The sequence below is a fragment of the Pleuronectes platessa genome, chromosome 9 (genome assembly GCF_947347685.1).
Source record: "Pleuronectes platessa chromosome 9, fPlePla1.1, whole genome shotgun sequence".
Taxonomy (NCBI): Eukaryota; Metazoa; Chordata; class Actinopteri; order Pleuronectiformes; family Pleuronectidae; genus Pleuronectes; species Pleuronectes platessa.
The window spans coordinates 4,156,651-4,171,640 of NC_070634.1; the positions used below are offsets into that span (position 1 = coordinate 4,156,651).

Here is a 14,990-nt window from a genome sequence, read left to right on the forward strand (position 1 = left end):
TTTAGAGGCATTAGATTGTATCATGGTGGGGTTAATGGTTGTGTGACAAAAAAGCTCAAATAATTTCTGTTTGATTTAAAAAAAAAAAAAAAAAGTTTTATTCAACCACACAATGGCTGAGGAGCCCGAATTCTGTTTAGGATGAAGATTATATTAATGTCCCATATGGAAAAGCAATTACAACTGCTGAAGAACTGTTGAGTTGCAGCACAAAAGAAAAGTTAAATGTCATAAATCTTGTTTTCACAAAAATATTCCGAGAAAATCGGTAATGTGATTAATCATGATTAATCCATAGAAACCTGTGATTAATTTGATTAAAAATTGTAATCATTTCACAGCTCTAGTAGAAACACATTCCATTCGGCTGCAATAGAATACAACAAACTTGTAGGCTAAAACCAAAAGCACTAGGCTTTAAGAACAGTAGGCTCTGTTGCTGGGCTTATTATGATGTTGCCATGTAAACAATTTGATGTGTATGTGGTGAATATTATTCAGCTTAATACAGGCCCCAAATGTAATAATTTAATAAGTACATTGTTTACATTTTTTTTAACTAATTCTACAGAAACATTGCTCTGTGAATTTTCTCTAAGAATTACATCCATCCCCGAGAATAATTGGTCATATACATTTGGGTCCTTCCCATTCCTTTGAACAATAAGGTCTTTTGGACCGCACTTGTAAGGATCTCATGTAGTTACGTCAGTTTCCCAGGATTCAAAACTGTGCTTGCCTGATAATAATTAATGTTAATTATTGTTGATTAATGTTGGATTACTATTTTATATGTATCGGGGATAGTTGTGGTAGCAAGTATGTAATATGCTCTGACAGGAGGTGAAGCAGAGACATGTGAAACAGCTAAATGCTACAAGACAAACAGCCAAGGTGTTACAAGACAGACATGGTGCCTTTTGGGAGATGGTATTTTATAATGTGTTTTCAACTCTGGAGGATCCTTGATGTCAGGGTCTGTTTGGGTGTGATTAAGCACCCAGACAGTAGTTTACAATATAGCAAGCCAGATTAATTATGATTAATGTTGCTCACTGAAATTATGTTATGTGCTAAAAGGTTCAGCAGTGGAGCAGAGTGGGAGCCCAGCACATGCTTTATATAATTGACCAATTAATTGGTCGGACCTTTCTTTATCAAACAACCCACATTACATGTGCATGTGCGACCCTGTTCTTGATGAAGGTCAGCGAAGATGCACACATTATCTGGTGAACATTGAGAATTGGGTAGACAGAGGCAGCTGTAACAGGCCAACAAAGACCAGGTTATTAGAAAACTACGCCGTTGTCTGCCTGTATTGTTCCAAGCAAATCATCAGATGCCAGTAAATAATAAGTGCGTAATGTATAATCATTTGTTACATAACAACAACCATGTCGTTACAATAAACTAATACAAAACTAAAAGAAGTCAGGACTATGCTCATGAAAGCACAAAAACAAAAACCAATAGAGACAATATCCAGGGATACGTATCCCCTCCAGACTCAATGAATTGGATTTTTGTTTCTGGTAAAGAGGCATCTGAATTCAGTCAAAGCCACTTAGCTTCTGTACTAACTACAGCTCCACTGTCTTGCTTTCTGCTATATATAAATGCGTATTGCATTTCCTGCATAATTTTTCAAGAGCTGACAAAAAAAGAGGGAGACTCTCTTCAAATATGAAATATAAACAGGGCCTATAGTAGTACTGGAGACAATCTGAGCATTCATCTAATGAAGATGTATCAACAGCTGCAGATTACGTATGCCAGTGGCCACATAAAATACTTGTTTTATGTTTGGCAGCCGTCCTTGCTTGACACACTGAGTCAACCTCAACATACGAGCACCGAAGACCAAAGTACGTGTTGCCTTACATGTTCTGTCAAATGTTGCACTTTAACACACCGCTACGGGGGGAGAGCCTGCACATTTGTTGTGCACCTGTGCAGAAGAGGTTTACTGGCCAGTAGTCACTGGTTCCAATCCAAAACAGCTGATTAAACAGACTTGCCATATGATCACATCAAAGCCAAAAAAAAGATATGTTGGATATATTCACTATGTTCAAACCGCCAAATACTGGATGATAAGCAGTGTTTTCACTTTAGTGGGGGGACGTGCAACAGAAATAGTGATAAGGGCCAAATAAAACCATTAATTCCTGAGAAACTTAAATAAGCTACAGATATTGGCAACATGTTGTGCTTTTGTGTTTACATTAACGCCCACTAAAAGACTTTTATCTGATACGAATACCAAAGCTTAAGAAATACACTATTGGTCAGTCTGGAACTACTATAAACAGAGACCAACAAAATCATATAAACAGAAGCTATTTTTTGTCTTTGGAGGATCAAGGGTTTTTGTGTGATACTGCTCTCCAAGGCATTCCAATGATGTAAATAATGAGCTTAGCGCCTCTAAGACATCAGGGCATATCCTCATACATTACCATTTACATAACCCACTTTACATATTAGCCCTAACATCTGATCAGAACCAAGTAACAAAGGCTATAAAGAAAGGAATCATTGAGGCAACAGGCTACTAAAGTGTATCATACAGAATGAGATTTGTACCAATGTGCCAAATTATACATCTTAGTTTTCAATGGATGCCTTCAAATGCCCTAACCTGATTAGCATGGCTCAACTGAGCCTATACTACCAACCTTTCCCTTCCTTGTACAGATACTGAAGGCCTATCTGGGACTGGTACATTGTGTCATTGAGTTGAGCTTCACAAGGTTGGCAAGTGGCCCTCCTGGGTGTGCGTGTGTCTATGTGCGTGTGTGTGTGTGTGTGTGTGTGTGTGCGTGTGTGAGTGGGTGTTCACCCCTCCCCCACACCACCCATGGCTCTGGAGCAACCAGCTGCACAGCACTCTAGTAAGCTTTGAATGAGATTTGACACAATGGTAATAAAATGATATGAAAGTGTTCCCTGCACTCTGGCACATTTAGGAGATCTACTGTACGCTGGAGACCATAATCAAAACCAAACAGCAACATTTGTTTATAATGAAACAATAACTATGGACTTGTAAAGCACAACTCCACAAACTAGCCACTACAACGGTGGCACAAATTCCTAACTGTGCAGTTTCACTTTTGATTTATGAATGCTGTTATCCTGCTGCCTGCTATACCAACACTTACATTGGGACAGTTAAACATGAGGTACAAACTAACCCAAAGCAGATAGGAAATAAAGGCATGGATTAATAATGTCCAAAACAGGATCTAAAGTAACCAAAATAAATAGCAGAGTAAAAAGTTCATTGTGTATTCCATCCGCCTGGAATCTGTACAGACGATGTGTCCACTGCTGGGGTTAGAGATCACAACCTGTAATTCACAGTAGTTGCAGGAGGAAGGGCGCGATCACAAATACAAACCACGCACGAGAAACTGCCCTGTGAGCACATGCACGCCGCGCGCGCGCCCCCTCACGCGCTGACGCTGCCCATCCCCCACCCGGAGAGAAAATACACAAATACACGTCCACAGCGGCACCGTAACGCGCACACGGCCGGTGTCTAAAGTCAGCGGGCACCGGTGTGCGCGGGGCATCATTTATAATGGCGGAAATAAGGCAAAATGGCGATAAACACTCACCAGAAGCTCCAGATCACACAAGGGGGGTGCCTGCTCCTCTGTGCTCCTAATATGGGATCTCCTCCTCCTCCTCCACCACCACCGCTGCTCTCTGCCTCTGATTCAACCTCGACCGAAGCGTTATAACGGCCCGCAGAGCCGGCCAGCCGCTGCCGGGGGTCCCCAGTGAGCGGTGTGTTTGGACACGCGGGCACATATAGTGATAAATCCCCAGGAAGAGGCGCTGGATGGACAGTAGGTCTCTGGATTGTAGCTTTGCTCGCTAGTAGAGAAAAGAGCCAAACGGTTCAGTAGCAGCCAGCGGCTCCAGACTGAAACACAGCAGCTGACCCGCCAGGCGAAAATGAGTCAGGCCCCGGCTCCGCTCTGCAGGAAGCGCGCTCCACTCACATACACATCAAAATGGGTGTCGCAGTGTGGAGGAGGGTGGTTGGCTGGGGTTGGCGGGAAATCAACAAAACAATTTGCAGATATACAGTTAACGGTCATTTGACGCCTGTGCGATTTCCCAACCCCCACATTATGATTAGTAAATAGCTATTTGAGGTTATGCTTACTAAAGCTACCTGAAGAAGGACGTTTTTTGGTTATTTATTTGAAGGCATTACATCAAAATGTGTAATGTTATTGCTTACATTTTATATTTGAACTTCTTTAGTGTCTTGAAAGATAGAAGTGGTTGATAATGTTGAGTGTGAATGGAGTAGTGGTGTTTATTATGAACACTATTGTATGATTTGTGTAAATCTAGGAAATTCCCACACTGATGAAAAGCTTTTATTTAAAAAAAATAAATGCCGCTGTCATCTTTGTTTTGTTTCTTAACTACTTTTTAAAACTCATTTGTATTTTCTTTTATAGTTGTGTAAATGCGTAGAAGGGCCATTATATTCAGTGTCTGTGTCTTCCTAAGGGGTCAACTGGTTAGGATTATAGGTGGAAGTAGAGTGAGCATTTTATTTTTCAAACTGCATTTCCCGCACTTTGGTGAAGTGTACTTCCTCTTTGCTTCGGACTTTACTTGGGAAGGCACTGGGCCTACAGTAGCCTCACGGGTGAGATCGGGAAAGTGTTATTGCTTCACAATTACAGATGCTGAGAGCCAGTGTGCCAGAGAAATTCTGTGAATGTCCTGTCCTCTCTTACTGCTGTTGCTGTGGCCGTGAAGAAATTGCTCAAAGATACTTTCCAGGGAAAGTCTGTCCTTCGCCCACAACACAACGCAGAGGTAGATACACTGCAAGAAGAAAGAATTGTATATTTTTTTTATTTTTGGGGCCGTATTGTACATGTCACGTTTTTGTGCTGCACTGTTTTTTTTTGGTGCAAATTGGCCTGTGAGAATCTTCATTTCGTTCAGCCATATACTGTGCGTGTGGATGAATGACAATAAGGTTGATTTGATTTGAACATGGAAGAAGTTGAGGCTTATAGTTAAGCAGGGTTCAGACATGAACTCCAGAGAATTTGCGGAAAATTTAGTCCAGACTTTCTTCAGAGTCTCTGAACGTTCAGTGATGATGCATTCAAAACAACACAGATATCTCCAGAGTGTTCAGGTGACTGGTGGAACAGCAGGGAGAGGAGGGATGTAACGCATTAATTCTGTTCCAGAGATTACCAGCGTCGGGCCTTATCACCAAAAGCTTCCTCAATGTGTGTCGCACTGGTTTTTCATCCCAAGATATTAGTACTCTTTTTGTTTGTATGTTTTCTTCTTCCATTTTTGAGTCCGTCCTATGTTAGAAATGTCCTCAACACAACCACTAGCTTGCAGTTAATCCTGCGGAGGATCGCCTGCTCTGTTCTCAGACAGGCTCATTTGGACATTCGACAGAGATTTTACTTGGGGTCTGGCTGGAGAAACAGCGCACTCTGGAGAATTAGGGAGATTATTAAGAGTTCAGTGCATGTCTGAAAGTTGCTTTATTTCGTTTATTTTCTTGAAGACCTAGTGTTTTGGTGTTGATGAAAGGCTATAGATCAAAACCCAAACCACAGGTATCTATGGTGGGACTCACATTACCCCAAGTGTGTCAACCATAAATATAAACAGCCTTGAATCTTCTGATTTATTGGTGTAAGTTTAGGGAAACCCCAAACCACAATCGCAGTAATTAAAGTTCTAACAACTACTCCTGTGATTTACAGTGAACATAGAAACTCTTCACTTACAAGAGCTGAGCTATGTGAAGTCATTTTGGCCTGGCTACTATCAACTGAAATGCAATTCAGTTCTGTCGTTCATCAGCTATTATTGGTCATAGTGTTTTCAATCAGCACTGAACTCAGTGCCCTATAAATTTCACTTATATCGGAAGGGAAAAGCTGATTCATTGGAATAAGGCCTAACTTCCCACTGGGGAAACCATCCAATCACATACAAAGTCCAACTGAGTGGAAAGCCATGGCGTTTTCAGAAAAATTGTAATTAAGTCATCACACCATATTATAGCTGGTTTACATCTTTCAGCTTTTAGTTATGGCAGAGTTCATATTTATTTTTAGTATTAAGGGTCTTTTTGACATATTTATACTTAAATTAAAGTGGACATGGGTGGGTTTTTAATGTAACAATGGTAAATTGCAGGTGGCCCAGCATTCAGTTGGACGTGAGGGTGGTAGAGGCAGGAAGAGCAGGAGGCTTTCCAGCCATCTGCAGATGTAAACAATGAAATTGAACAGTAAACTAATCATGCCTGCCTGTATGCATTAACTGAAAGCATATGCTCATCAGCACACACAGACACACACACAGGGTGCAGATAAGGCCCTCCTGAAATACACAAACACTCACACACAGACAGACAGACAGAAAGCCCTGGGGTGGTGTACAGTGCAAGCTTGAGCATGGCTGTAACAGGAAAGTGGAGGATGGGTGATGACTTTTATACGGAGGTGACATCAGTGTATTTCCTCAGTGTGTTTTTTTCACATGCCTGGGGAGGTTTCTAGTACAAGACTACAACTTAAATTGGGACAATTGTTTAATGCGTAGTTTTCATTTGAACACTTTAATGCCTGTCGTGGTTTTATTTTGAGAGAAAATGCAGCAGCGGTAAGTCATTTTGCTGCTGTTGTGGCCCATGAATGAAAAGGAAAACAGTGATGTAGGAACAGCTCCACCGTAGCAAAGTGTAAAGTGAAACACCTCAGGGTTCAGCAGACCACTGTCAGGGTAATGACTTTCTGGGGAAACCACAACACAGCATGTATATGCAGCACCCAGCTTCTGTTTTTCTCTCACGCTGCTCATCCTGCAGCACACAGGCCATCATCGCCAGTCCACTACCACTACTCACAAGGGATTTCTTTGATTAGTGTCTCCCCATCAGTATTGGACCTGAACTCAATACATTTGAAAATCCTGAAATAATTTTTTTTATTTCGCATACTATAAGTATTTACACTAGGTAAAGTGCTAGCTTCCCATGCAAACTACATTCCCTGAGCTCAGAGCTGAGTTTAGTTAAGACGTCAAGACAGAAGTGATCTCATTTGAAAGGTATTGCCTACCTAGACTGTTTACAGGGATGACACAATCTGTTGACCCTTGCCCCACTTTGTGAGAATGTTTGGCTTATAAACCTGTGTCCCTGGCTTGGTTTTCATAGTGCAAAAGGTGAGCCCTAGTTTTTTTTTATGTCTCTGCAGACCAAATAATAGTCAGCAGAAGTTACATCATGATTTTGGCACGAAGCTATTGCGTTTAAGATAAGACATTTAAAGTGACAGTTCTGTATTTATGGGAAATACACTTTACATTGCATTACATATCATTTAGCTGCCGCTTTTAACCAAAGTAATTTACAATAAGTGCATTCAAATGACTTGTTTTTCTTGGTGAGGGATCAGAAGATCAGTACTTCTCTACTATCAAAACTGTGATTATTTTAGATCAGGATTACAAACAATTTGCCCGGCTCTTTTCCAGTTGGAAATAATCTCACTGTAGCACCTCCAAAGATCACTAATTAATTTGTTAAATGGGTACACAAACAGAAAGACTATCTAAAAATGTGTGTTTTTAGATGGAAGCTATAAAGTACCAGATAGTATAATAGAAATACACAAGTGTTCTAACTCTAAATGAAAGGAATAAGTGCATTGCTTGCATGAACAGGACTTTTTCACAGCAGACACTTTACTTTAATGCTGTCATGGCCTCCTGGGATACTCATGCAGCATTAACAACTGCACACGAATGTGATCTGTATCTGGAAGTCTTGTTTGTGTGAGGCAAAAAGTTATGTTGATGCAGGTGCAAATATGTGCACAATACCATGCAATGTGTAATCTGAATACTTTGTCCCAAAAAAAAACCCTAGAAAGTAAGTCGATGGTTCCCCTGACTACACCTACTCCTGCTAACTGGAAAGTTCTGTTCAAAGGAACAGATAGTAGCTGCAACATTCCCTGGAACACACCTTTTAAAAAACAAAATTGCATACTGTAGATTAGTAATTATGGGAAGAGAGTCAACTCGTCTTAGTACCAGGTCTGAAAGCAAAGGCCAGTGAACAAGATGTCGTTATACAAAATAATGTGCAGCCACTCACAAATCACATATTAATACCACGTGGTAACGGGGCCTTCTATAAAACAGCCATTCTTAATGCTATTAATATTAACTGAGCTTTTGAATACATATAGTTATGCCCCTTCCCAACGTATGTCACTGTTCTGTTTATTTATATGTGAAATTACCTAAAGTATTTGTGTTAATGAAATGAGACTTTGTGAAGCCTTTGAAAATCAAGGATAGATGAGAGGGACGGAAGAAGAAGGTTGCCAATGTGTTTTCGAAGAATTTAAACTTGTCTTTGTTTAAATATGCAAATTCTTGAAGTGATAATTGAATGGAATGTAACAAAACTAGTTATGGAAGAATGACTTTGAGCCATTTATTCTTTCTGATGTCTGTCCCAGCCAACTCACGGAACTCTTTTTTTTTTTTAGGCAAGGGGAAGTGATGATAGTGCACAGGAATGTATCAAAACTAAATTATTGTTGTATACCGCATTTTATTGTAAGGTTTTGTGAGATCATTCACTGTCCTAAACAGTCAAAAGAGCTTATGCAGTCACACTGCGAAATACAAATATCACATTATACAACACACGATTGGTCAACATTTGGGGATGGGAGAATTAGAGCAGAGCAAATCTGCACATGAGCAGTGTCTGTTTTGGGGGAAACATTATAAACTGTGAAATGAAGAAATAATGCTCTCAAAATGAAAGACCATGCTCAGGAAAGAAACTCCATAGTTTGGGGGGCCTTAAATTTACTCAGTAGCAAATGGCACACACAATTAGTGACAATCTGGCAAACATAGTGGAGCATTTAGTGGTTTAAAGAGCCTGACATGCCACTCAGGGATTGGTGGAGATACAAAACTGAGCAAAAAGAAAGTGAATATTAGACTTAGATTAGCTTTTTGGACAGAAACACAAGCATGCATGGGGACTGTTTTTTCCCTTTTGGGATATATGCGTTCAGTTAGTCTGGAAATCCTCTCAGTAAGAAGTGCGCCAAACCCACACCTCTTTTGGTCACTTTGTTCAGTCATTGCACACATCAACTTATAACAGCCTTGGCCTTTAAAAATCCACAGTATCATTATACTATATCCACTTCAAAGGACATGCAATACTTCACTCTACCTCTGACATATTTAGTGCTTCCGCAATGACAAGGTCTCAACAAAGCATGCCTGCATAATATGTCTTCATAAGGCCTTACATTCCTGGCTGATCTACGCATACACAGCTATAATTTACACTCTACTGTGGAGACTGGAATAGCATGGTTGGCTGTTTCTGTTAAGTGATTAAATTATTCAGTGCGGCAGAGATGGAGACACAGAAAAACAGATCTTGCATGAATGTGTGTGTGGGCTTTTCGTGTGGGTGTGTGAGGGCGGGAGGGACAACAGGAAGAAATGACTTGTATCTTGTGTGTCTGTGAGTTGTGTGAGTGAGTAAGAGAGAGAGCAACATGCTGTGTACTGCTTCATCAGACTGATAATACAAAGAGAGACTGGTCGGTTTGAAATCTTCATCGATTCCCAGCTCACCGCGTTATACATTAACATTTACAACTGGGTATCCAGCTCAGACAGTTAAAGACTCTCCTGAGTGAAAGGGAGACGATAATACAGAGAAGCGATCTTGAGGGGTGGAGGGGGAAACACCCACCAATAATAAATCCCAGAGCGTGCAAACAAGCCAGAGTTATAAAACCTACCCTGTGTCAGTAGCAGTGATCTTCGCTGCTTAGAATGTTCCACTGAAGCTCAAAGCACAGATAATTCTCAATAACACAGAAGATAGATACTTGGAACTATTCTCACTGGAGGTTGTTGTATACAACTATTATAAACCAAGGAACTGTGGCAATTATTTAGTCATACTGGCAGCGTTGCTCCAGGGATGGCAGCGTCAGTTGGTCTGCAAATTTCGTTTGTATTCAAATGTCTCGACAAATATTGAGTGGATTTGAAAAAAATGTGGCTCATACTTTTATGTTCCCCACACGCCGAAAATAAGAACTTGAGCAGACACAGACGGAGCACTGAAGCCGCCGGTGCTGCTGCTCTAGTAACATGCTGCACATGTGTTACACTGTGTTCACACATTTAGGTCCAAAAGGCTAGGAGAATGGGTTAAGATGGACATAAAAAAAGATTAATGTGATTGATGGCATCAGGTACACATCAGCAAACTTTCCAGTCAGAGCAGGGTATGCTCATTATAACAACCCTATACCACTCTTGTGAATCTACATACAGATTTACAGGTTTTGTCATAAATGCTGAGTGTTCTAAACATGTAAGTCGCTTTGGACAAAAGCGTCAGCTAAATGACATGTAATGTAATGTAATGTAATGTCTATGTAGAATCAACACTGTAGCCTACACAGCTGGGTCTTCACCATTGTTAGCATTACTGGTGCACTGGTGTGTCTATTTCATGCTGCAATTACAATGCCAAACACTAGACTGGCTATACTAGCCCCATGCAAAGACTTTACCCCTACATATTCAAAATATATTAAGATATTTATATGTATATATATTTTTTTCTTTTTTCTGCTGTTTTTATATATATTCATTTTATATTCTATTGTAATATTCAATCCCTTTACTGGCTATACTAGCCCCATGCACAGACTTTACCACTACATATTCTTATATATTAAGATATTTACATATAGATATATATTTTTCTGCTGTTTTTATATATATATATACAGTTTATATTTTATTGTACTATCCACTCCAGCAGCACAAGAACACTTTCCTACTGGACACTGACACAATCACATCATTGCATTCCATTCCTGTATCTGTAAATATGTTCTCCGTATGTGATTTATGTATGTATGTCAGTGATGTGTTAAGTGTACAAGCTACTGGATGATCTGAATTTCCCACGGGATTAATAAAGTATCCATCTATCTATCTAGTCAGCACTGTGCGTACGTACTTCAAAAAAATGGTGACTCAAACCGAATGGATCAGGGAGTTAGAGCTATTAAATGTTGAAAATCTGTTTTACTGAAAGGACAGAAACACATTTGACAGAGAAGATATCAGGGGAAATGATGTGTATGAACACCAAACCGATTAAGGTGGGGTACATATGTGTGCTTGTTCAGCCAATGAGACATGGGCTGTGTCCGTAATGTCTAATCACTATATAGTCCACTACTGTGGAGAGAATAAACTCCCTCATTACCTGTAAGAAACCTCTAGAACCAGACATCTGCTTCGACCGGTTGGGGTGAGTGGAGGAAAAGTGGGAAGAGAGAGGAGATGGGTGGAAAACAGGGAGAGAAGAGAGAGATAGGGGGGAGGGGGAGGAGAGGAGGAGAGAGAGACCACCATCAGGTTTCAGCTCTGACTTGTTATAATTAAAACAATGAGAGTGTAAAGATATTATTAGAGATAGCAGCAAAAATTCATATAATAATGTATTAATAATAATATTGTTAATACAAATTAGATGTTCTGGATTCAGAGCTGCAGGTACAGATAATAGTCTGTAGGTTGTACAGATTATATATACCCTATATAATTAAGTAGGGGTTAGTGAGTGAGTGGGTAATTTTGGACACAGCCATGGTCATGATCTGAAGTGGAGCACTCAGCTGCTGCAGGCTGTATTGTCAGGCTACATTACGCAGCAGAAAAGAAGCCAGACCCAACACTGCAATTTAAAGTACTTAAAGTAAGCCTTAAGACAAGATTTTAAAAACAATATACAGACATATTTATAAACATTATGAAGGCAAAACATAAATACATTAAAGCTCGCTACCATCCATTTTCTTCTGCTTATCCAGGACCAGGCTGCAGTAGTAGCATGCTAAGCAAATGCTCTTTGGTTGTAAAAAATACTCTCATAGTTTCAACCTCCTAAAGAGATCCCAGTTTACTCAGCAGCCTCTGAATCTATTTTTAGGCCAAGTTTAACCTATACGTCGAGACGTGTTTGGACTTGCAAACTATGAGCCTAGCTCTGGCTGGGATATTTATAACAGGAACAAAAGTTACACCTTTCTGCAGTGACAGCATTTTCACTAAAATAGAATATGATGTAGCTACAAGAGCTTGTGTTTAAGTGGAGTATGACACTTCTCCACCTGCCTAGTATAAAACCATGGTCACTCCCGAAAACATAATTAACAGAAAATGAAATTGGATGTGTAAGGAAAAGTGTACAAAAAAGACAATATCAGAACCTTAGCTATTCAGTGAACTTTACAGTGTGAGGACATACTGTATTTTTTTTATTTTTAATCATATATTTCCAATTATGCAGAATGTTTTTCTTACAACCTAAGAAAAACAAAAGTGAGAGTGCACCTTGTGTGAAGCCAAAGCTGAAATAAATAAAAGCTAAAAGGTTCAGAATGAAAAGCACACAGAAAGATTTCTGAGGGAGGGAAGAAATGACCAAGAACCCCTGGGTGAATGTCAAATAGTGTGTGGGAGCAAGTCAAATGTGTGGATCTCAATCCATGTAACAGAAGCCCATTAATATGTGGATTATGTAACACTGCTGGATTCATCTGTCCATTTAACAAAAGGTATTTTGCCTGTAGACTGTAGGTCTCTGTCCCATAGATCTTCTATACACTCTGTTCATACGTGGCATTAACGTGCATCGCCGTTGGCCTGATCACATTTGGACCGCTCTCAGTACATCAGTTCACAGCTGGTATTAGAATGTGTCTCCACATGTCATCAGTGTAAAGAGGTGATTTGCTCTCACATGGCCTCTCTATGTGCAGATAAGCGTGGACATCATTTTAATTTCTCCGCCGTAAATTAAAAGAAGAGTTCAAACCATAAACCCTTTGTCTCTTCAACCCAGACTAGCCACAGATATTTAACGCATTCAGATAATAATTTTTTATCATCTTTTTATGAATAAAAGCAATGTGTTTAACACTATATATAAAACAATAAACATATGTTATAAACTCAAACATTTTAGGATGATAAACAGTTCGAAAACAAAACAATACAGTCTTGTTAAACTGTTTTATGCCCGATGGATCCTCTTCTTGCGGAATTATACAAACTACTTGCTGTGTCTTATCTTCGATCCAGGCTCCATTCATACTACATATTGGCTCTATATCCGTTTTAATCCCCACCCATACAAACACACTTGAAAATGCATATTACGTGACCACTCATGTACCCATACTCTAATAATAGCTCGTCTCCCAGGCATGTAAGTGGTTGCATCATTGTATTTTGCAGGATTTAGCTGCACTACAGCAGTTAGTAAAGGGTCAGCAAGTCTTATAAATCAGTACTATTTCTAAGACTTGCCGAGGCTAGTATCGCTTGTTTTCCCATCCACCACGGCCCTTTGCTGCATGTCTCCCCCCCCCCCCCTCACAGCTAGCTCTCTATCCAAATATAATAAAGGGCCGAAAAAGCCCCAAAAAGAAATATACAAAAAAAAGGAAATGGAAATAGACGAATATACAAGGGCAAAAAAAATGAAAGCAGTTTGACCTCGCAGGCAAGGTCATTTCACTCTCACTTTATTATTATCAGTCTTTTACGTCTTTCTTCTCTTGTCTTACAGCCCATTATGTCCGTCTCTCTCTCTCTCTCGCGCTACTCAAATGGAGTCATCCATCTCTACTAGAGAGAGGACGTGGGGGAGGGTTGGAGAGAGAGGGAGAGAGAGCTTATTGTAAACTGTAAGAGGTGTGCAGCAACTGGGACAGATTATGTCTGCGGAAACGAGGACTGCAGGATCCCACCCATCCCCCACACCACACAGACATCACACACACAGAAACACACGCACACACACCGGAGCTCATTTGTGCCTGGCTGGTCACCTCGCTGCACTAGATAGATTCCACCCCACCCCCATCCTTTGCTCAGTCATTCAGACCTGGGAGAGTCAATAACAAGCTGACATCATCATTGGTTTTGTAGGATACAGTGCTGCCTTTATTCTAGCAGCCATATGAGAGAGAGAGAGAGAGAGAGAGAGAGAGAGAGAGAGAGAGAGAGAGAGAGAGAGAGAGAGAGAGAGAGAGAGAGAGAGAGAGAGAGAGAGAGAGAGAGAGAGAGAGAGAGAGAGAGAGAGAGAGAGAGAGAGAGAGAGATGAGGCCAGGGGGCTGAGCAACCGAATGCAGGTCAGAGAGTGGAGAGAGAGAGAGGGAGAGAGAGAGAGACAGACAGACAGACACACAGACAGACAGACAGACAGACAGATGGTGGGGGAGGGTAAAGCAGCATGGATGGCCTTTATGGTCCAGCTGTATCAGTGACACTGACTAAGATGCATATCACAAACAGACCCACACACACAAACACTTACGCAGGAACACCCAGCTATGAACACACATTCACATACATACCTTACTACATACACACATCTACACTACTATACTTTGGGGCTCACACAAAATCTTAAACACACAGATACTTTAAAAGAAACTATATATAAACATGCTAAGCAGGCTAAATAGTTTGTCTGGCCCTATCAAAGTTCAGACATTTGTAAGATTGTAAAACTGTTTTTTGTGCGGTTAATCTTTACTAAATGTATAACCATTAAGTCTGGCTGAATCACCCAACTGTAATACTCTGGAATGAGGACATTGTGACTGCATGGCTTAATGTACCTCTTTACAACATTGGGATCTGACCTCTGACCTAATCATTTGCTCATCTCAGTCATTCCTAAACCTATCAGCAGACAGATAATTATTATATACTTAAAGATTAGAAGTTAAAGGAACTAGGTTGGAAACGACATGTGCTGCACAACAGTGAAACGTAGGGACTTAAACATGTCAAACAATTAAACTTCATGTGA

The 14,990-nt window shown here is 40.3% G+C and overlaps 1 protein-coding gene across 1 annotated transcript in view; it reads right to left on the reverse strand.

The window, feature by feature from the left end:
* The window catches only part of tbl1xr1a (TBL1X/Y related 1a), a 39,840-nt gene extending 35,854 nt beyond the window's left edge, over positions 1 to 3,986 (reverse strand). Inside the window, exon 1 of the mRNA XM_053430389.1 lies at positions 3,627 to 3,986. The gene's annotated coding sequence lies outside the window, so the exon portion shown is untranslated. The remainder of the gene's footprint in view (positions 1 to 3,626) is intronic.
* Between the last annotated feature and the right edge of the window lie 11,004 nt (positions 3,987 to 14,990).